Raw genomic sequence first — 23,986 nt, 5'->3', positions numbered from 1 at the left:
GTCTTGAAAAACAAACAAACAAAACAATCATTCTAATAATTATATGAAAATTCCATTCAAAGGATTGGGCTTCCTCCCAATGAGTTGTTGGTCAGGGAGTCCTTAAGTTTCCCTTGTCCCCTAAAAATTGAGTTTCCACCCCTGTTACCCACTCAACAAAACTAGATGTTAAGATCACATCCACATTGCTGGAGGAAGCATATGCCCTGGTCACTAGAAATAAAAGAACAGATCTAGAATTATAGTATCAACAATTATAATATAGGTCTAGGGGAGAATTATCACCAGATATCTTATTCAGCCATGGACCCTGGTTATGAAACTACTGACTAGGCCATGTTTATTCATGAAATACTGGGAAGTCTGATACAAGGGAAAACAACCACTTTCTGATTGGATTTGATGCCCATTGTACAAGATGGAAACCAAGTCAGCTTGCTATAAATCTGGTTAAAAGCATATTTTCATTCTTCTATATAATGTATTTCAAGCAAATTCACAACTGCTACCTGTTACTCTCTCTTGTTATCCTTCCATTCCCATTGATCCTCTTCCTCTCCTCTAATGTGATGTTTTTTGCTTGTTTGTGTGGTTTTTTTGTCTGTTGGCTTAGTGGTTGCCCATGAATGTACTGCTTTTAATTATTGTCTTCTGCCCCATGGCCCCTCAATCAATGCCATGCTGGCCACTCCATCAACAGTGGCCTGGTGGGGCTTCAGGTCCTGAAGCCTTGGCTGAGGCTGCAATATGAAGGTTTTAATTAAGTCTCTATTGTTAAATTTATCAGTAAGACTCAGAAGTCCGTGTATATCTTTCTTTGGATCCTCCTTGTTCCTAGCTTCCCTGGGGTTGTGGATTGTATCCTGAATATCCTTTGTTCTTTGTCTAATATCCACTTATGAATGAGTACATACCATGCTTTTCTTTCTGTCTATGGGTTAGCTCACTCAGGATGGTTTCCTCTAGTTCCATCCATTTGAGTGTGAATTTCAAGATGTCATTGATTTTATCCACTGATTTTATCTGCTCCATTGTGTAAATGTACCGCATTTTCTTTTTTCTTTTTTTTTTTTGACTAAGCTAATTTATTTATTTTTTTCCAACTTTTGTATTTGTTTTACATGACAATCCCAGTTCCCTTCTCCCACCCATCCTCCCCTACCCCCTCAACTAAAACCTTATCTGTCACATATCTTTTCTGCCCCACCCCCCACCCCACCCCAGCCCCCCCACCCCCGATGGTGAGGCCTTCCATAGGGTATCATAGCTGAGGGGCATCTAGTTGCTTCCAGGTTCTGGTTATTACAAATGATGTTGCTATGAACGTAGTTGAACAGATGTCCTGGTGATATGAATGTGCATCCTTTGGGTATTTGCCTAACAGTGGAATTGCTGGATCTTGTGGTAGACTGAATCCCATTTTCCTAATAAACCACTATACTGATGTCCAAAGTGTCTATACAAGTTTGCATTCCCATCAGAAATGGAAGAGTGTTTCTCTTTCTCCAATCCTCTCCAGCATAAACTGTCATTGGTGGTTTTGATTTTTGTTATTCTGCCAGGTAAAAGTTGATATCTCAGAGCCAGTCCTTATAGAGGTATACTTTCTCAGCCCAGATACATGGGGAAGGTCCTGCCCCAAATGATGTGATCCCCTATAGGAGGTCTCACCCTCCCTGAGGAGTGTATGGGGTGTCAAATTGAGGGTTAATGGGGAGAATGGGGAGACAGGTGGGAGAGGGAACTGGTATTGGTTGGTAAAATAAGATTGTTTTTAATTTAATTGGAAATTAATTTTAAAAAGGTTAAGAAGTCAAAGGCTGGGGTGAAAACCACCTTTCTCAGGGAGCTAGCTGAGTAGGAACTACCTGGTCTTGCGTTTTTACCAGAGATACCACAAGGGTCAAGTCTCTTCTCACATCCCAGAACCAATGGTGTTCAAACTCTAGTCCCTGTTCTTTCCTCCCTTTGTGACTTCTATCCAAATTGCTGGATTCTCCATAGTCAATTCCAGTCATCTAGTCACTGTCTCTGACCCCTGATTGAAGATATAACATTATTTTGTAGTCTTGAGTGTATCAAAGTGTGATAAAAATATCCTATAACATTCCTCAACTGCCCCCTTCCTTCAACTTTGAACTTGTGTATATATGTGAACACATGAACACACACATGATCAGTGTGTGTGTCAATGAGTTTCATCTGAGTTATTTACAAATGTATGTGAGTGAATAAGGGCTTATTCACTAGTGTATACCTTATCAGTGGATACAGCACTTGAAGAAATCTCTCTCTCTCACACCAACTATTCACTGCCTATAAATACTCAGAAGGAGATGGAGCCACATGGGCTCCATTCTCTTCCATGCCAGGATGCTAAAAGGCTCAATCTACAGACCCTGTGCAGGTAATCACAGAAGTTGTTAATTCAAGCCTCCACCATCCATGCCATGGCCAGAAGTTAGTATTCCATATCACTCCTGTATTCCTCTAGCTCCTACTTTCTCCCTGCCCTTTTCCTTGAGCCATGGAGGGTATAATATAGATGTCCCATTTACAGATCAGCATTCCACTGTCACCTAATCTCAACACTTTGACCAATTATGCAGTGACTCTTCACCACTGTGAAGATAAAGAAAGAAAAGAAGAATCCAATTCACTTCTCTCAGTCAATACATTACTGACATCTGTCTAAGCCAGTATTAATCAGCAAAAGCCAAAGCAAGAAATCGGGCTATGATAAAAGGATTGCAGAATGTATACACAATGGAGTTTCATTCAGCTATTCAAAGAATGAAATTATGTCATTTGCATATAAATTGCAGAACTGAAGATCATTATATCAAGGAAAAATAAGCTAGACCCACATCCTCATATGTAAAATTTAGTTTTGAATATAAACAGATAAATATGTGAGTGAATAAATGTCTGTATGTAATGTTCAAGTAGAGGGGGGAATATGAGTGGAAAGGAAAGATAAAAGGAGGGGGAGGAATAAATAGTGAATAAGACAATATTGCATATTTCTTTTAAGCAGAATCTAAATATAAATGAAATAATCCACCAACGTGAAATGAAAGCAAAAGAGGAAGTGTTTGAGAGCTGGATGAGAGAAGGTACTGTGGATGAAAATAACTACAACACAATGGTAAACATGTGTCAAAATTGCATAGTAAAACCAATTATTTTGTTCTGCCTTATTATGTGTGCAACTGGGATTTAGAGCTTACTCATTGTTTTTGTTACCATGGCCATGATATTTTCAAGCTAAGCAAGCTAGTTCCATGGTTTCCTATGGTAAAGTCTGTACTTTGTCAACTGGCCAACCATTTTGTTGATAGCTGTTTCACCCACTGGCATTTTTTACATTTATTTCCTTGTAACAGAATTAGCACAAGCAGAAATCCTGATTTGAGAATGGTATATTGCTAAGGGTTCCATTATTTCCTGCAAAGCAACAGTTTAGTTCTTAGCCAACTACCAAGTCCAGGCAAGGGAAAGATGAGAATGAAAAAAAGAGCAGAGGAAATACAACATTTGTCTTCACTCATTCCTTTAGAGTAAGTTGAATTGATAGGAGTTGCAGTTCTTTCCTCTAACTGCCCCTGTCAATTTTTCCCAGACAAGAAGGCCCATGGGAACCATAGTAGAGTTGATACCTGATGGAGCGTAACTCTTGGAAGGGAAAACTGTGCGCTATGAAGTCTAAGAAAATTAGTGACCTAGGTTTTCTGTGACAGATAGACTGGGCAGGTGCTAACAGCAGGATATTCTGAAGCTGCTACCAGGTTTACACTGGAGTCTTGATCCCCATAGAACAGTTATAATTTCTCAAACTACTCTAATAAACAGTACCACCGGAGTCCATGCCTGTCTCTGTATCCTCTCCCAAGTTTCAGGAGGAGACATCTACACTGCAGTACAGCAGCTCTTCCATTCTATGGTTCCACTCTCTACCTCACAGATATTTCTGCTTTTATGTTTGTCCAGTTTAAGTCTATCTTGATGTTTGTTTATTACAAGACACACATTTGTTGACTGGAAATTAGTTATAGCCTTTACATCCAGGAAATCTTGACTCTTTAATATTGTACCTATTTTTTTGCCAAAATTAAAAGAAGGCATTCTGTGGCTTCTTCATCTCTATTCTCACCAAATAGTTCATAGCTACAGGAAAGCAAATTTCATTTTGAATGTTTGCCTGGAAATTTCCTTAAATACATCTGTTGTTTCATCAGCTATGGTATCTAATTTTCCATGTCCAGTTGAAAGTATCAGGTGCCATTTGTGTTTTGCTCTCTATCACTACTTAAAAAGAATTTGAATTCATCTAGTGTCTAATTAGGGCGTCCTCCCTGTTCCTTTAAGTCCTTATTGAAACCTCTGCAAGCAAGGCCATAGAGTATCTGCTGAAGAGTGAATCCCAAGTCTAATAACATGCTTTAGATGTTTGCATTCTAGTCTAGATTTATTTTTCTGATCTTCATTTTTGTTTAATGGCTTCATCTACTTCACTCACTATTAATTAATCTTGATGAATAATCATTTATTTCTAACTGAGCACATTAAAAACTCAGGCAATCACTTCTGGCCCACCTTCATGTTTAAGGTTGTTTGGAAATAGAACTAGTAAGAGGGACACTAGTACATAGATTCTATAGCTTGAAAAATACAAAACAAATATGAGTCATATATTCAAACTTCTCGAGATGCTATATATCAACCAACCAGTTTAACATATATAAGCTTACTAAGATTAAAAATGTGTAAAGCTAAGTTTCTGAAATCCTGGTGTATTTCTTTCAGAAATCCTAAAACTTGTAAATGAAGCCATTGGTCTGTCCTCTACATAGACTTTCTCCTGTAATTTCCTACTCTCTTTTGTAGAGTCAGAACAATTCTCATTGAAACTAAATGATGTCATGGAGAGAGCTAATGAGTCCACAGACACAATTTCTAATATCTCAAGCTAAAATTTTCTAAACTTCTTGTCTCTTCAGTTTTCTCAGCATCAGTTCTTTCTTCCAGTATCCATCATCCTTATGTTCATTTAGTTTTGTTGTTGTTGAAGTATTGATTTTTTAAATATATTTTTCAATTTATTTATTTTTTAAATTACAATCTCAGTTCTCCCCATCTCCCTCTCCTCCCACTCTCTTCATTTCCCCACCCCCATTTCCCATCTGATACTCAGGGAGGGTAAGGCCTCCCCTAGGAGGCCCTAGGACAGTCTACTAAGTCTGTCCTATCATCTCCTTGAGGCAGGACCAAAGCACCTCTCCACCCTCCACAACCTGTGTCTAGGCTGAGAAAGGTATCTCTCAATACAGAATGAGCTAAATTAAGTCAGTTTGTGTATTAGAGTTAGATCTTGGACCCACTGCCAGTGGCCTCATGTATTGCCCCAGCCACACCATTATCCCCTATATTCCTGGAGTATAGTTCAGTCTTATGCAAGTTCCCCAGTTGTCAGACCAGAATCAGTGATCTCCCACTAGCTCAGGTCAACTGATTCTGTGGTTTTCCTCTTTATGATTTTGACTTCTTTGTTCATATTATCATTCATCCTTCACTTTGATTTCACTCTAGGAGCTCAGTCTAATGGTTAGTTGTGAATTTCTGCATCTGCCTCAATGTTTCTGGAAGAGTGTTCTAGCTTCTCTGGAGTTGTGGATTATAGGCTGGGTATATTTTGCTTTATGTCTAATATCCATTCATGAGTGAGTACATACTATATTTGTCTTTCTGGGGCTTGGTTACCTCACTCAGATTGGTTTCTTCTAGTTTCATCTATTTGCCGGTGAATTTTATGAAGTCATTGTTTCTTACCAGGAAGTAGTACTCCGCTGTGTGATTATACCACATTTTCTTTATCCATTCTTCCATGGAGTGGCATCTAGGTTGTTTTCCCAGTTCTGAATATTACAAATAATGTTGCTATGAACATAGCTGAGCAAATATTCTTGTGCTGTGAGCTGCCTCCTTTGGATACATGTCCAAAAGTGATACTACAGGGTCTTGAGGTAAGTTGATTCCAAATTTCCAGAGAAATTGCCATACTGATTTCCATAGCAGCTGGAGAAGTTTGCCCTATGACCAGCAATTGTGGAGTGTTCCTGTTACACCACATCCTGTACAGCATAAGCTATCATTGGTGTTTTCGATCTTAGCCATTTTGTCAGGTGTAAGGTGGTAAATCAGAGTTGTTCTGATTTGCACTTCCCCATGAGTAAGGATGTTGAACATTTCCGTGTCTTTCGGCCATTTAAGCTTGTTCTGATAAGAATTTTCTTTTTAGATATCTATCCTGTTTTCTTTTTAATTTTTTTTTCTTAAGTGGCTTTTTAAAGATGTATTTATTTAATTTAGAAACAGTCTTATTTTACAGGTCAATCCCAGTTCCCTCTCCCTCCCAGCCTCCCAATCCCCCCCACTGACTTTCCAACACAACCTTGTACTCACTCTCCCCAAGGAGGGTGAGGCCTTCCATTTGGGATCATCAAAGTCTGTCACATCATTTGGGGGAGGGCCTATGCCCTCCTCCATGTATCTAGACTGAAAGAGTATCCCTCCATGGGGAATGGGCTCCCAAAGTCCATTTGTGAACTAGGGATAAATACTGGTTCTACTGCCAGAGGTCCCATAGTCTGCCCAGGCCTCTATCTGGCACCCACATTCAGAGGGCTTGGTTTGGTCCAATGCTGGTTCACCAGATTTACAATTGGGGTCCTTTTGCTCTTATTTGGTCAGGTAACCTGTCTCTGTGGTTTGGCAAGCAAATGGATGCAACTGGAAGAAACTAGCCCAAATGAGGTAACCCAGTCACAGAAAGAGAAGCATGGTATGTACTCACTCATGTATGGATATTAGACAAAGAGGAAAGAATTACCAACCTACAATCCACACCTCCAGAGAAGCTAGGAAACAAGGAAGACCCTAAGAGAGACATAAATGGTCCCCTAGAGAAGGGGAAAGAGACAAGAATTCCTGCACAAATTGGGAGCATGGGGTAAGGGGAGAAGGAGGTAGGAAAAAAGAGAAAAGGAGAAGAGGATGGGGCAGGAGAACATGAAGAAGACTGAATTGGGAGAAGAATAGAGGAGAGCAATTAAAGAGATACCTTAATAGAGGGAGCCATTATAGGTTTAAAGAGAAATCTGGCACTACAGAATGTTCAGAGATCTACAAGGATAATCCCAAATAAATATCTAAGCAGCAGTGGAGAGGTTACTTTAAGTGCCCTTCACCTATAATGAGATTGATGACTACCTTAAATGCCATCCTAGAGCCTTCATTGAGTAGCTGGTGGAAGTAGAAGCAGATACCCACAGCTAAGCCCTGGAATCAATCTGTAGAGTGGGAGTGGGGATGAGAAAAAGGGTCAAGACCTTTCTGGAGATATCCTGTTTTTTGGTTTGCAGTTTGATGTCTAGTTTCTTGAGTTCCTGGTATATTTTGGAGATCAGTCCTCTGTCAGATGTGGGGTTAATAAAGACCTTTTCCTATTCTATAGGGAGCTGTTTGTCTTGTTGACCATATTCTTTGCTTAACAGAAGCTTCTCAATTTCAGGAGGACCCATTTATTAATGGTTGCTCTCAGTTTCTGTGCTACTGGTGTTCGATTTAGTAAGTGGTCTTTTGTGCCTATGTGTTCAAATCTATTTCCCACTGTCTATTCTATGATGTTTAATGTGGATGTGTTTATATTGAGGTGTTTGATCCATTTGGACTTGAGTTTTGTGCATGGCTATAGATATGGATCTATTTACATTCTTCCACATGTAGACAGCCCAGTTATAGCAGTACCATTTGTTGAATATGTTTTCTTTATTCTATTTTATATGCTTAGGTTCTTTGTCAAACGTTGGGTGTTCATAGATGTGTGGATTTATATCAGGGTCTTTGATTCTATTCTATTGGTCCATCTGTCTATGTTTATGTCAATATCAAGATGTTTTCATTACTATAGCTTTATAATAAAGTTTGAATTCAGGGATGGTGAGGTCCCCAGATGAACATTTATTGTACAGTGTAATTTTGGCTATCCTGATTTTTTGTTGTTGTTGTTTTTCTGTATGAACTTGGGTATCATTCTTTTCAGGTGTGTGAAGAATCATGCTGAGATTTTGATGGGGATTGCATTGGATCTTTAGATTACTTTTGATAGGATTTCCATTTTAACTATGTTGATCTTACCTATCCAAGATCATGGGGGATATTTCTATTTTCTGATATCTTCTTTAATTTCTGTCTTTAAAGACTAAAAACTCTTATCATACAGTACTTTTATTGTTTCATAAGAGTTACCCCAAGATATTTTATGCTATTTCTAGCTATTTTATAGGGTATGTTTCTCTGATTTCTTTCTCAGTCTGTTTATAATCTATATATAGGAGGGCTACTTATTTTGTGTTTGTGTGTGTGTGTGTGTGTGTGTGTGTGTGTGTGTGTGTGTGTATGTGTGTGTGTGTGTTAATCTTGCATCCTGCTATATTAGAGTGTCCTGGTAGAACTTTGAGTGGCATATGTAAACTATCATATCATTAGCAAATAGAGAGAGTTTGACTTCTTTTCCAACTTGTGGCCCCTTGATCTCCTTTTGTTGTCTTATTTTTCTAGCTAGATCTTGAAGTACTATATTGATTAGATATGGAGAGATTGGACAGCCTTTTCTTGTTCCTGATTTCAATGGGATCAATTTGAGTTTCTCTCCATTTATTTTGATGTTGGCTGTTAAGTTACTGTATATTGCTTTTCTTATGTTTAGATGTACTCCTTTTATTTCTATTTTCTCCAAGACCTTTATCATGAATGGCTATTGAATTTTGTCAAAGGATTTTTCAGGATCTAATACATGAGAAGATCATGGTTTTTTTTTTCTTTCAATTTGTTTATATGGTGGATTACATTGACATTACAACATCACTGTGTTGAACAATCCCTGAAAATCTGGGATGAAGCCTAATTTGTCATGGTCGATGATTTTTCTGATGTGTTCTTGGATCCAGTTTGCCAGTATTTTATTGAATATTTTTGTATCTGTGTTCATGAGGGAAATTGGTTTATAATTCCCTTTCTTAGTTGTTGTGTGGTTTGTGAAAATACTTTGGCAATGTTACTTCTACTTCCATTGTGTGGAATAATTTGAAGAGTATTGGTATAAGTTCTCCTTAGAACATCTGGTAGAATTCTATGGCCTGGGCTTTCTGGAGTTGGAAGATTATTGATAACTCTTTCTATTTCCGTAGGGAGTTATAACTATATTTAAGTTGTTTATCTGCTCTTGATTCAACTTTGTTATGTAGTACTTATTTAGAAAATTGTCTGTCTCCTAACAGTTTTCCAATTTTGTAGAGTATTGGTTTTTTAGTATAACCTGATGATTTCTCGGTGTCTGTTGTTATGCCCCCCCTTTCCTTTCTGATTTTCTTAATTTGAATATTCTCTCTCTGCCTTTTGGTTAGTGTGGCTAAAGGTTTGTCTACTTTGCTGAATTTCTAGAAGCACCAATACTGTATAGTATTGATACTTTATAATGATTTCTTTGTTTCTATTTTATTGATTTCAGCCCTCAATTTGACTATTTCCTTCCATCTACTCCTTCTGAGTGAATTTGCTTCTTTATGTTCTAGTGCTTTCATTTGGTCTGTTAATTCCACTAGTGTGGAATTTTTCCAACTTCTATTATTATTATTATTATTATTATTATTATTAGTTCAAATTAGAATCAAGCCTGCTTCACATGTCAATTCCTTCTCCCTCTTCCTCTCCTACTCTCCACCCCCACAAGTCTCCCAGCCCATCCACCCTCTGCTCCCCAGGGTGGGTAAGCCCCTCCATGGGGGATCCCCAAAGTCTGTCATATCATCCTGGGCAGAGCCTAGGCCCTCCCCCATGTGTCCAGGCTGAGAGAGCATCCCTCCATGTGGAATGGGCTCACAGAGTCCTTTCTTACACCAGGAATAAATACTGATCTTCTACCAGAGGCCCCTCATTTTTTTCTGCAACTATATTTTATGTTGTTCTATAAACAACTGAGAGGTACCATATCTTCTCCTTTTCACTTACAACAGCATCAGCACATATATATATATATATATATATATATATATATATATGAGCTTAATTAGTTTGATGAATGACTTAATTCCTGAGTTCACATTTGTGGTTTAATTCTGGCAGGGAATATCATTTTAAAGTGGAATGAGTTCTAGCATCTTTCCAAGCAAATGTTCATACTGTGAGATAGATGCAAGGATTAGGATTAATTTGAGAGAAAGCTCGGTTTTAGCAGCAATCTCACTTTCTCTGGCCATTTCAGCTCACACTGTTGTTACTCTCACAAAAAAAAAAAAGATACTTATTCATTAATTAGTGCTTTTCAAGAATTGTTATTGAATATATTTGTAACAGTAAATATAATGCAATTATTTAATAAAAATTAAATGCACTTAGCCATCCAATGTTAGCACAGTGACATATATCATACCTCTTGTTTTCAAGGAGGCCAGTTTGCTGGAACAGATGGTGTCACAGTGAAGTACCAAATGATGCTGAAATAGATGCAATGAAGGCAGATCGTTCAGACAAATCTTGTGACAATCTGGCTTTTTACCTTTGCCAGAAATGGTAGATTTTAGTGGAGGAATGACATTATTTTACTATCTTAGCAGCTCCATAAGATGAATTAGCCTTCCACACATGTATTTTTCTTTAGGACCAGCAGAACTAGTCACCAGTTCAGATGTCATTACAATTATATAGATGGTCTGGTCAAAGAGGAACTCTAACAGTGTGGTCAGATTCTGAACCACTAACTGTGTGTGCTAGACTGAAGGCAATAGTAATAATAATAATAATAATAATAATAATAATAATAATAATAATAAGCACCTCTTTTTACAATCTTCCACAATCCTTGCACGTTTTATTAAACAAAACCACAAAAATAAAATGAAGAGATGTCTAAAACCCACAAACCAAAAGGGGATTTCTCTCCCCACCCAGTTTGTTAGAGAACATTTGATTCTTCAGGCCTTTATTGGATGGGGTGGATTTATTGTAGGGTAGGGATTCAGATGATATGTTGACCCAGTGTTACTTTGTAGTGGTCATCATTTCCTGTGTCTACAATCACTCTCTAATTTTTTGGCCTTAGAATTGTCTTAGGGTTTCCAGTGGTATGAAGAGACACCATGACCTCAGAAACTGTTATAAACGAAAACATTTAATTGGGGCTTACTTACAGTTTCAGAAGTTTAGTCCATTATCCTCATGGTGAGAAATGTACCAGTGCACAGACAGACATACTGTTGAAGAAGTCATGGAGAGTTATACATCTTGATCTGCAGAAAGGAAGAGGTGAACTGAGACACACTGCTTCCAACAAGGCCACACCTTCTTCAACAAGGGCACACTGCCTAATAGTGACACTCCCTATGAGCCTATAGGGGCCAATAACATTCAAACTTCTGCTTCATGCTGATGCAGAAATTTTTTGAGATTTCTAAGTGCATTCAGAAGTCAGGAATCACACAAAATTTTAAGTAGATAGAATTTAAGGTAAATAAATATTTCCAAATGATCCCAAGCAGTAACTCTGAGGAAAAACATTCAGCAGGACTAAAGCAGAGTCCCCACGGGGGGATTCACAAAGGGTTCAAAGTTTACAGAAGGAGGTCTAGATAGATGTTCACTGCATACTAGAAACATTTTTAGAGTTTTCCTGAATTAAGCAAGTCCTCTAAGAATAATAAAGAACCTGGGTGAATGTCAGGTTGAAGCTAGTAGCTGTACGAAAGAATCAGTGCACCATGATAGGCACATGACTGAAGAACAGCATCCCTATATGGGAACCTGACATATTTGGAGTAAGCCTGGGTACTGTGAGACAAAGGCTGTCTGCCTGTGTAGGTAAGGTGAAGCTAAAGAGAGGATGTGAGGAGCAGTGCAGATTCTGCCATGTGGGATAGGTTGACATTCTGTAGTGTTTGGGACCATGAAGTGCCTCTGGGAAAGTTTAGAAGTGCACATTCTCACAGAACTTCAAAATCAGGGCCTAGTTTCATTTTAGTTGCCATGAAAACATACATAGAAAACAGCAGCTTGGAGGAGAAAATGTTTATTTCAGTTTAAAATTAAGTTAATATTCCATGTTACCAGGGAAGTCAATGAAGCATTAATTTAAAACAGCTAGTGACAAATCATCCATATACAATGTAGAGATAAATTAATTCATGCATGCTTCCATGCTTGCTTGTCTATGCTTAGCTCAGTGTCTCCACTCTCATATTCCAATTAGTTTAACTAAGTCAGTTCCCCCACAGGCATGCTAATAGGCCAGCTCAGTATAGACAATCCCTTACTGGGACTGTCTTTCCAGGTGAATCTAGGTTGTCTTAAATTGAGACACTTAAGACATCTTAAAGCCAGCTATTACACAGGATGAAAACATCACCGGCCTTGCAGTACCACTCCTGAACCCCTATAAATGATATCAACTTCTTGCCAAGTAATAATGGCAAAACTATCAACAAAGCTCTATTTTCACAGTAGAAAAGGGATAAATCCATTACAGTGCAAATACCTGAAGGAATTTCTGGTTATGTGGAATGAATCAATTATAAATTAAAGCCTAAGATGTTTCTCTAAGACATTTTTCTTTATTTAAACTGGCAATAATAAACACACTGTATATTAGGATATATCCATATGTTTATGGACAGTAACTACAGTTAAAATAGTAAGAACAATAGATTCCACCCTAGGTCCTGTGACCTCACACACCATGAGTTTATTACCAGGTTTATAGAACCAGGAATAAACTCCCTTCTGTAGAGAAGGCCTCAGATTCAACCAGAAATCATACCACTACATCATCAGTGGATATACTTTGCCTGACAGGCCAGGATTATAGCATGTAGGGTCCAGCACTGGGTAAGAACTACAATGCCTTTTTCTCTACTATATGCCAGCGTACATCATGTAGTGCTATTAAAGCTAGCCAGCAGAGTGTGTGCTATTATTTTTTCTAAATAGTCTTGTTGTCAATATGCTTTCTAAATATTTATGTTTGTAAACATGGATTTGTGCTGCTTTCAACATTCTACAGAGAAACTTCTTTTGCCAATTTCTCATGCTTCATGCAGAGACTCATAGCTGCTCAAAGTGCTGAAAATAAGTGAATGTGAGCACTCAGACATAGGAACAACATTTATACCAAGCACTCCCCCCTAAACTCAAGGGGCAGGGAAGATTGCGGAAGAGGGTACAGACAGATTATACAGGTGGAGCTTGAGGAGATGTGTTGTGAAATGCTACTTGTTAGACAGGACATTAATGTTGCATACGTGAACTCATAGCATTTGTGATTACCTTCACAAGTTCTGCACAAGATCAAACTAGTCACAAATTTCATCATGGATGGGAGGAGATTTGCTTAGGTTTCACCCCTAGCTGAAGAGATATTGTCACTTGATGACAGCTTATGAGTCAGGGTGTCAAATTCTTTGTGTGACCACAGTGGATAGCTCCCAACCCATGTATGGATACAGATGGCACAGATTAGATTCAATACATTATTCAAAAAATATAAAATTTGGAAAGAGATGATTGGGGAAGCCTAAGAGGAACTAAGGTGCTGGTAATAAGTAACATATTGTTTTAAATGGGTAAGAATACTGACACTACTTTACAATTTCTTTGATACATGATATAAGAAAAGAAAATTTGAGTTTTAATATGTTACAAAAATTGGTTGCAATATACTGAGAACTAATTAAACTTATGCTTAAAGATGGAAACATAAAAAGAGAATAACATTTAATGACTTTTGCATATAGTTGGGGCGTATTCTTTGATATATTTTCAAAAATTGTTTCATGGTCATGATTGGTTGCATTGTGGCTTCTGAAACCAGGCACATATGCTTTCTATTCTGTAGCTCAATAGCATCCACTATTTAAACTGTTGTGAATACACATTTAACACGTACATTATTTGATAAGAATATATTGACAATTTAGTAAATATTCATTTTGATATATTTCCTAACATATTCAATTTTGATATATTTCCTGACACATTCCCATAAGATCACATTCTGATGGTATCAACAAAAAATTGCTAAAGCCATGAATCTAACAGGATTCAATGTCAGGTAAGAGTTTCTAAACGCTCATTTTAAGTATGAAGTTCAAAATTTTCCTTGCTGGCATGTATTATCATTTGAAACTTATTAGTTTGTTTTTATTTTAGAAAACATTGGACACCTACTCAAATAAAAGGTATCAATGGGTTATCATGTGTTATTCTTTCATGTAGATTATGATGGACAATAAAAAATGTATAATGTAACCATTGATGGCCTTTTCCTTTAGGCTACTATTGTACTTTAATTTACACATGTAATCTATTCATACCTTATTCTTTGTCACAAGAATATTACAGATGTTATAATATTCTTAATGTAAAGGTCTTAATGAAATAAAGAATATGCATCCTTATCATTATAATTTGATAAAATGATACTACTTAAAAGATATTTACAAACTAATGTAAATTTTGTATTGCAAAATGAGTTTGAAAAATACATTGATTGCAAACATGTGCCTTTATACTTGCTAAGACACCAGTTATGCCCTCTGCTGTCTCTAGATCATCATTCCTCCCCTTTGGAAATCCCGTAGGACTTGGGTTATGGTCTAGTGCATATCATTTTACTAACTTTTACTTTGTGATTATTTACAGGCAGTTCCTGCCCCATTTCTAGGATCCTCAGGATTTTGACTTGATATCTCACCCCATTCCAGTGCTCCTTTCTAAGCCACTGAGTAGCTCTATGACTCTCAATTAGCCTAGTCTAATAAGTATTCATCGAATAGAAAGATAAATACACACATTTGAAGGGGACAATGGTTCTTATTTGTTGACAGTCATTCATAATAAATCCTCAAATGAATCTCTAATATAAGGAAGGATTTTAATATATGTGTTCATTGTATTTTATATTTACCAATGTATAAGAGTAATTACTTGGCTTACAGGAAGATCTTCAATGGCAAGCACAGTGTCTCAGATCTATGAGTCATTCATAAACAAGTACTAATGAATGAATAAACAATTTGAGGATAACAATGTATTCAAGAAACAAGAAGGTCTTTGCCTGAAATGCCAATTAAATGTACTCCATAACTGATAGAGTAAAATATTAACATATAAAATTTTAACAGCAAAATACAATATATAAATATTATTTCCCATTTTCTTTGGTTATCGTGATTCCACATTTATAATAATACTTATACTAATATTCACTAAAGTTGAATCAAAAATTTTGTGCAAGAGTGGTTTAACTACATGATGTATGCACATACACATGAGCATACAGGTTGCTTGACCATACAGTTAAACATCACCGTGCTGATATCCATTAATATTTTTAACCATGTACTAAAAGTATGCTTAATTTTTAATATTTGTTAATTAATATGTGTTATCAACAATCATGTGAGGGACTTCATTTAAGCATTGACATTTTCACATTAGAAAATGGAAGCACATACAAATAACTAATCATAGAAAGTCACACAAGTAACCATGAACTGGTCTTTATGAAATTGTGACACAAAATGAAGATTTCCTTTATAGAATGATTTAACATATTTTACTATAGCAACAAGAATCTTACTAATTATTTTGTCATTTATAGTCTATTAACTATAAATGAGTTTGTACTCAGGTGCACCAAATCCTTCCTTTTCTTTATTAGTATGACATAATGTCACACTGTTCACACAAATCATGACAAAGTAGTTTGCAACTATGTACACAAATTCTACTTAAGGTACTTCCTAAAATAATTAAAACATAAATAAAAACAAACAGTATGTAGATAGAATTGGTGGCCTTTTAATAGCTGTTTAACATTTTGGTGAGAAATTATGGAATTATTATAATTTGAATTTCAATAACATATATCTCTACTGTTAGTTTCAGTCTGACAACCTAACATGTTTCATAGTCAATCATTACTTATTATTAGGAACCTTTGTGGGACCTCAGGCATGCTCAGAAGAATGCCATCTCCACCCATTTGTAGCAGAGGTGATAAAACATTTTATGTGTTAACTTAAAGGGTGTTCCAGGAAGATATTAACTTACAAACTCTGAACAAGTGTGACTCTTATGCCATTATTTAAAGGCCCAAAGAGCAGCAGGAGAGACATCTTGAACAACATAAAATCTTCCACTGATTTGCTTCAGACTTCAAACCAAGTAGCTTCTGGGCATTGAGCTAGTAGACCTATTGCACAGAACTTGGAATTTGCATTCTCTAATCTTTGGAGTCAGCTTCTAAACAGATAGACCAACAAACAGTTAGATAGAACCCTAATAAACTAAGTCCCACCATCAATAATTTATCCTGTTTCTGTTTTCAGGCTACAGGTAGGTTAATGGATAAATAATGTAAAGGTCACCCCTTCTCATGTAGCATTCTGCTTATGTGTTCCTATAGCAAACATTTTGGTATGACAGTGTTTATGTGTTTTATTTAATGTCTGCTGAAGTGGGATATGAATATACACCCTAATAAAATGCAAATCCTGATTCATCTCTGTATTTGTTTGCTTTCTATTGCTACAATAAGCACCAAGACCAAAAGCTACTGCAGGAGGAAAGGGTTTATTTGGCTTACACATCCATTTCAGCTCCTGAACAAGGTTTGGGCAAACACTCAAGACAGGAACCTGGACATAGGAATTGATGAGGACATGAACAACCATTGCTTACTGCCTTGTTCTCCAAACTTTGCTTGTATCTTCTTCTTTCTTACACTGTCCATAACCAGTTGCCCAGAGGTGGCACTGCCAACAGATTACTGCCCCCCACCCCTGATATCAGTCATCAGTTTAAGGAATGTACCACAGCCTTTCCCATGGGCCAACTTGATGGAGTCATTTTCTCAATTGACATTCCTCTTCCCAGATAACTCCGGTTTGTGTAAAGTTGAAAAACATCTAAGAATGATAACTCTTTGCTAATCTGTCAGCCACTGTGCAAAGATTTTCTTCCCTTTGGTGGAATTCTCTTCCTTTAATACTATCAGGTTGGCCTGGTACATTTTTTTCAAGATATATAGCAGAAAATTTACTCCAATATCATGCTGATTCCAAAGACTCTTTCCAAATATCTTGTACAGAATTGTTTTATTCCATCCCCACCAGGACTCCACAAACACCTAGACAGATTTGAATCTCAACACTGTTTTTCAACAGATTGGATGAATATTCCTTATATTTATTTTTATTATTTTGAGCTGTAGTTTGGATCTCTAATGTACTTGTAACTCTAATACAGGCCTTGTACATGCTTCTTTAAACACTGTGAGTTCATATGAGCTTTGCTCATGTTGATTTAGAGGACCTGTTTTTCTGATAACCTCTATCCCTCTGGCTCTTACACTCATTCTGCCTTCTCTTCCACATGGTTTGTTTAAAAAGGAAATCTTTATTTTGTGTCATAATTCAATAAGGTCCAATGCATGGTCACTTGGCCACACTGGTTTTGGTAGGCAAAATTTTATTGTGGAACTGCATACTCAGAGCAAGATACTTACCTCTGACTAATAGAAAGTAGAAATGAAGGGAGAAAGAGAGAAAGAAAGAGTACTTTTACCACCAGTTCTTTAACTTCATTTCACTAAGTTATTCTTTTTAAAGGTTCTTCCTTCTCTGAAGAGCAGTGACTTGGCAGTATGGCATATAACATGACCCTTTAGGATGTATCTCCTTGGGAAAGGGAAATAGAAGAGATAGATATGAATAGATGTGGAGTGAGTAAGTATAAATGGGAAGATCAAGCAGAAAGAGGAGAGGAGAGCTAGTTATGGGAGGGCACAAATCTAAACAGAGAATTCTCAATAGAAAAAACTCAAATGACTAAGAAACATATAAAGAGATATAAAACATCCTTAGCTCTGTATAGAGCAAAAGATCACTAGTCTACAATCCACACTTCCAAAGGAGCTAGGAAACAAGGAGGACCCCAAGAGAAGATTGCATAGTCCCTCTAAGAAGGGGATGCAGATGAGAACCCCTGAACAAAGTGGGAGCCCAGGGGCAGAGAAAGGAAGGAGAGTCTTCATCCAGTTGTTGTTCAAAGCAGAAACAGACAACCCCAGCTAAGCACTGAACCATACTACTGGAATTCATATGTGGAGAGGGAGGAGGGATGAGCAAAGGAGCCAAGATGGGGCTGGGAAGGGGAAAATCAGTTTTCTCTAGTGGAGGGACACTGGATATATCAATCACTCCAGTGCAGGCCTAGGTTCAGGAGTAGTTGACCAATGTATAATGGACTCCACGGGTCTTTTGTTTGTGTTTATTGGGGGGTTGTTGTTCCTTTGTTGTGTTTGTTAGCATTCTGGTATCTGTAGTGGCATGTCCTTGGAGTTCTGACAGGATATGCCCTCAACTGCAGCCACTAAGAGCATTAGCTGTGCACATTCACTACCTTCCGTTTTGAAAAGATTCTACCGACCTGCCACCACCCCTCTCTATTTCTCTGCCTCTCTGGCAGTCTCTCTTTTGTTCCTTCTCCCTCCCTCACCCCTTCTCTCCCTTCCCCTTTCTGCCTTTCTCATCCCTAAAGGCCAGTCTGCCTTTTCCCTTCCTCATTTTCCCTTAAAGTGAGAGGGTGGAAGCAAATCTGATGAGGAAGTAAGCAGATCTTGACCTCCTAATATTCAAAAAATAAAGATCAAACTAAAACTAACTGCAAGAGACAAAGAAGGGCACTTTATTCTATCTAAGTAGCAAGTTAATCAGGAAATATTATAATACTAAATATATATGCAGAAAATTCTGGTTCACCCAATTTCATAAAAAGCATATTTGTGAAATTAAAGACACAGATTACAGTAAACCAAATAATTTTAGGCAGTTTCAACAATCGCCTTTCTTTGACAAATAATCCATCTGGAAAAGAAGTAGAGAAAACTGAGATTTAAATGATAAATGGGCCTAATAGATTACTACAGAATAGTCCACCCAAATGCCACAGACTAGACATTCTACTCATCAGCACATGGAATTTTCTCTAAGACAACAACATTCTGGGACACAAAGGAACCCTTAACAAATACAGAAAAAAATAAAGATTTCTATGTATTTTATCTGACTAATTATGCAAGAAAGCTTAAAATCTACAGCAAATAAAAATCTTGTTATTGTTTGTACTCATGGAGACTAAACAACTCATTACTGAATGATGCATGAATCAAATAAGAAATCTGAAAAATATCAAAATATTCCTGGAAATAAGTGAAAATAAAAACATAATACAGCCCAGATTCTGAGACACACTTTAGTTTTAAGAGGTAAGTTTTTAGCCCCAATTGCCTAATTAAGGTGTCAGAAAGAGTTCAAATAAATGAATTAATGATGCAAATGAAAATGCAAAAGCATGTACAAACCAAACCCAAACTTAGCAGAAAGAAAGAAATGATAAAATTTCAAAGCAGAAATTATTGAATTAGAAACAAAGGAAACAAGAAATCAATGATTGAAAGAGCTGGTTCTTTGAAAAGATAAACAACATAGATGGATCCTTGGTCCATCTAACCAAAAGAAAATAATAGATGGCCAAATCAACAAGATAATAAAGGAACAGAAAAACATGACAAAAGAAAGAAAAGAAATATCTAAATAAGCAACCTATACTCCATTAAGTAAGAAAATCTAAAAGAAATTAGAGCATTTATTGATTCATCCATACTACCAAGATAAACCAAAAAAAGATCAATGACCTAAACAGACCCATAATAAGGAAGGAGATACAAGCAGTAATGAAAATCTTTCAGACTAAAAAATATCTAGACCTAGTAGATTCATAACATATCAAGCCTTCAAAGAAAACTATAACTAAAATGTTTTAATCCTTCAAAATACAGAAACAGAAGGATGACCCCCAAACTTGTTCTTTGAAAGCAACTGTACTCTAATACAGAAACATACACACAGAAATGAAACTACAGACTAATATCCTTGGTGAACATAGATGCGAAAATGTTCATTAAAATATTAGTAATCCAAATGCAAGCACATACAAGAAAATTATCCACCAGATTCAAATTGGCTTTATCTCAGAAATGCAAAATGTTTCAACATATTAATGGTATACATGGACTTAAATCCATATAATATCCCAAAACGGACATATACACTCCATAATAGATAGATTCAATTGATCATCTTAAAAGAATCAGGAAAATGTTTTGACAAATTCAATGATTTTTTTCATGATAAATGTCATAGAAAGAGTAGGGGGGAACACAATTCAAGATAATGAAGGCTACATATGATAAATCCAAAGCCAATGTTATAATAAATGGTGAAAAACTCAAAGCAATTCTATTAAAATCAGGAATAAGACAATGTTAGACACTGTCCCACTTCTTTTCACTGTAGTGCTTATGGCAGCAGCCAAGCATTAAGGCAAGAGAAAAATATTAAAGGGTCATAAATAAGAAAATATGTTAAACTATCCCTATTTGCATATGATACAATGAAGAAAAGACAACATCTTCAAAATAGGGTTCTAGCAAAAATAAAGGACCACTTGCAAGAGAAAGAAATTATATCTATATCTATTGGCGAGAGTAAAAATCATCTCCAAGTTGAGCAATGTCAATTTGAAATATGAAATGCTAAAAAGGCTAACATAAAATATATACAGGACCCTAGAAGATATACATGTAGGAATGAATTTGAATGAAGAGAACTCCTTTTGCCAATGAATTAAGGCTAACATTTGATAACCAGGACCTCATAAAACCAACCTCTGTACGCTAGTGAAACACTGAACTGAATGAAGAAAAAGCATGTAAAATGGGAAAGAAATTTTCCAAGTTATGTATCTGATAAAGGATTAATATTCAGATTATTTCAGGCCCCCCCCCTTGCCAGCCTGAGAAGTGAGTTTTACTCCCTCAAATAGAAAAGTCAAGTTGAGTTATGAGTCCACTGACTGATGGATCCCCCTCAATCCCTGAGCTACTAGAGGCTAGTAGCTCATAGCAGCAGTATAGACCAGACTGGCCTTGAACTCATAAAGATCCTCCTGCCTCTGCCTTTGAAGGGCTGAGATTATAGGCATGTGCCATCATGACTGACCAATGTGTTTTTAATTAACATTATAAATCTCATTTTCTTCCTGGACTCCAGGGCAAGACAAGACAATTATATATACTCATGTATAGAAATTTCCATTCTTATGTCACAAACCTCTTTTGTAGCCTACTAAATCAGGCACCTCCTTCTACTTTGAAAAAAAAATCTAGATTATACAAAAAAAAATCAAAAAAGAGAGGAGAATCAAGCAAAAAGAAAATGGCCGAGTTTAAAAACAAAACAAAACAAAACGAAAACTGGATTAGAGATCTATAGACGTTTACAAAGTGGAGTCAGAAATAGATTGATAACAGGTAGTTTATTAGGGAAAAGTACTCATGCAAGGGAGCCAGTGACCAGATTTGCACCGTAGCAGGACAGACCCTGAAATGGTTCCTAGTCAGCTCAGCCAGGTGAAAGAGAGCCGCATGTGCACCTCCCTCCTTCTTAAACCCTTGTCACCAAGACTGAAAAAAAAAAATGGCACATGTTCTTTTTCAACTTCTGTACCTATCTCCCAATTCTCCGATGTGAGCATGCAACATGGAATAACCACAGAAACCAGGAAAGGATAAAGGAACCACAGGTACACGGGGCTGAGAGTCCTGAGAGTGGAACAGTAGAAAACAGACTATAAGAAGTGGGATACAGAACAACAAAGAATGAAGGAGACTGACTAGGAGGGAGGGAGGGGAGTCAATACCAAAGAAGAAAGAGCTGTAAAGGACAAGTAAAGCCAGTGTTGTTTGATAAAACCTCAATATTATCTTGTATTTATCTAAAATTATAAAACACACACACACACACACACACACACACACACACACACACACACACACACACCTACCTTAAAGGAAGTTAGGCACCTTGATCAGACAATGCTCCCAGAAGAACCATAGATAAACAAAAACTCCAGTACCTGGCATAAGAAACTCCCTTTCAAATTATTGGTCAGGCTAGCTCAAGTAACTCCCCATACTATGTTGACTATTGGTTCCTCTCTGGGTTTAATGGTAGGTTCCTACTACTGAAGACACCATACACTTAGGACACAAGACTCAGATGATTCAATATTGATTTGTGGATTTAAAAAATAATAATAATGTCATTCTCTGAGGCAGATTTCTATCAGTAGCCATGGATTTTAAATCTTTGTAACTGGAAGGACTGATTTTTTTTTCTGCCATTACTTTGCATCCCTAGACCCAGGTTCTACCGACTAAATAGAATAGCAGATATGACCTGATGGACCTAGGAAAGATGTTTTGGTGCAACTGCTTCCAGTCACTTTCTTTAAAACATCCTCTACAGACTTCATCGTCACCTTCTTTAGGGCTTGCCATACGTTCTGTTCCCCTGTGGCATTTAGACATTTGAAAAAGAAGAATGGCTGAAGATATTCCTCTTAGCAAGAAAAGACACCAAAGGGCTGACTTTTCAGTCCAGATATCCTTACCTACAAAATCCAGACTTTAAAATTAATGCTGTAAAATTATCAAATTCAATTAAAGTAACACTGTAACCATTCTGTTTAATATTTGTGATAGAAATTTTAAAATGAGCAAGAATTCAATAACCTCATGAAATCAATTATATATAGACGCATCTAATAATACCTGGCAGAATGAGGATGCCTAAACAGAAAAAGTAATTGACCAATTGAAGGTTCCATAGTTTCATGGATACAATTAATTCTAGAAATTTCCATTCAGGGCTCTTAATATATGAAGTAGTAATTTTTACTTTAGCAGTTTTGTGTTTGGTGTGATGCAATTTGTAGCTCATGGATTCTAATTGATGCATTACATAAATGGGAACTCTGAGATACCTGCTTTCATATATTGAACTCTTGCCCAGAGATTGACCAAGATAACCAATGATGAGCTTGCCATAAAACATGGTCTGAAAGGACATGGACTTTTTAAGTACTAAATTTGAAATCAGGAAATCCCATTACATTTCTTAACTCTGCAGTTATTTTTTTTAACTGTTTGAGGGTGAAAGCTTTTAATTCATTTGGAATAGTTTGAGACTTCCAAGATTATCTTGTATATGTTTATCACTATATGGTTATTATACTCACTGAAGACTAATACTGATAGTATATTTTTGTCACTAATGTGCAAATGCTGAGACTGTAGTCTAAGTCTAAATTTTCAGAGAGTTGCTTATTATAGTGAATAGCATTTTGACTAATGGAGTAGCTCATGAGTCTACCTCTGCTGAATCATTTTAACAAGAAAATGTTTTAAATCCCACTAGTTGGCTGACAAAGCAGCTGTGAGTGAAATCTCAACCATAAATTCATTAGGTGACTTATGAGCAACTGAAAATGTGTGTGGGAGATCTTTCTAGGAGAGAAGGTCATAAACTAAGGCCCCAGAAAGCTGCGGGAAATGAAGATTTCTCACTGCCTTTGACTTTCGTGGCCAGTGACTATTCTTATGTGGTACATAGAGGCCAAACTTGAAGCTAGGCTGTAATTATATCAAATGAATCAGAGACTAGTTAAAGGAATTAAATTCTTGGGAATTTTAGGGTTAGGGTTAGATATACTGTATTGCCTAAACAAGACTAGGGAAAGTCAGCTTTCAACTCACACACGTTTCCACTTCATCAGCTAAAGCCTTGCGAGCTCCATGTTTAGGACGAAGTTGTATTGCTCATGTGTACTCCATGCAGCAGCCAAAACCTTTTATTAAAATAATTTGATGGAGGACATTCAATTTTGAAATGTACCTGTGAATTCATTTCTCCTTTGAGAAGAAACAATAGGTTCCTGTGATTTACCTTTTCCACTCAAGTGTACTTCATTT

At 36.8% G+C, this 23,986-nt stretch overlaps 1 long non-coding RNA gene across 1 annotated transcript in view; it reads right to left on the bottom strand.

The window, feature by feature from the left end:
• LOC118239048 overlaps positions 1-23,986 on the bottom strand; it is a 34,994-nt gene that overhangs the window by 6,271 nt on the left and 4,737 nt on the right. Inside the window, exons 2-3 of the long non-coding RNA XR_004770449.1 lie at positions 11,247-11,345; positions 10,490-10,553 (exon numbers count right to left, since the gene is read on the bottom strand). This is a non-coding gene — a long non-coding RNA (uncharacterized LOC118239048). The remainder of the gene's footprint in view (positions 1-10,489; positions 10,554-11,246; positions 11,346-23,986) is intronic.

This window comes from Cricetulus griseus, chromosome 6 (genome assembly GCF_003668045.3).
Source record: "Cricetulus griseus strain 17A/GY chromosome 6, alternate assembly CriGri-PICRH-1.0, whole genome shotgun sequence".
In the NCBI taxonomy this organism is placed as follows: Eukaryota; Metazoa; Chordata; class Mammalia; order Rodentia; family Cricetidae; genus Cricetulus; species Cricetulus griseus.
This window is presented reverse-complemented; position numbering and strand designations above follow the sequence as displayed.